We start from the raw sequence: 864 nt of genomic DNA, 5'->3' as shown, positions 1-864 counted from the left end.
AGGTAGTTGCACATAAACCTGAGTGAACACTTTTAACAGAAACTCACTAGGGTACAAGTGATGGGCGCTTCTTGTAAACTCCATGATGACGGTAAAAAAAAAAACACGTGAACCTGTATAGAGTTGTTGAATAACTATGTTGTATACCTGTAACTAATGTAACATTATGTGTCAGTTATACTCAAACTTTAAAAAAGGGGGGGGTGCCTAGATGGCTCAGTCCGTTGAGTGTCCCACTTCTTCAGCTCAGGTCATGATCTCACAGTCTGTGGGTTCAAGCACCACATCAGTCTCTGTGCTGACAGCTCAGAGCCAGGAGCCTGCTTCGGATTCTGTGTCTCCCTCTCTCTCTCTCTCTGACCCTCCTCACTTGTGCTCTGTTTTTCTCTCAAAAATAAATAATAATAATAATTTTTTTAAAAACATGAGCCTTATTTCCAAGCCCTCATCAGGAAGAGAAACTGACAGAATTTCCTTTGCACCTTCCCCCACGATTCTAGAGCCTAGTCTGAACAAGATGCTAACACAGTTAACCTAGAAATCTCCAGGGCAACGCTACTGTCCCGTAAGTCCCAACGTGGTTGTGAAAACTGCTTAAAAGCTTGCTCCAACTGCTATAGAATGCAAGCAATCCATTTCCTACCCAACTCTACACACACCTGGCTTAAACAGACACTACAAGGGAGTGTGGAAAGATGATGGATCCAATTATTCCCAAGATTTCAGAGAGCATGCATTGAATACAGTTGACATCTAGCCCTGCAAACCTCCTTTGCAAATCATGTCCACAGCATGGATTCAAGCCACCTCCACCTTCACTCACGATGTAGGGACATCCTCACATTTATCTACAAGCTTTGTTCT

Source organism: Crocuta crocuta, unplaced genomic scaffold (assembly GCF_008692635.1).
Source record: "Crocuta crocuta isolate KB4526 unplaced genomic scaffold, BGI_CrCroc_1.0 scaffold510, whole genome shotgun sequence".
Classification (NCBI taxonomy): Eukaryota; Metazoa; Chordata; class Mammalia; order Carnivora; family Hyaenidae; genus Crocuta; species Crocuta crocuta.
This window is presented reverse-complemented; position numbering follows the sequence as displayed.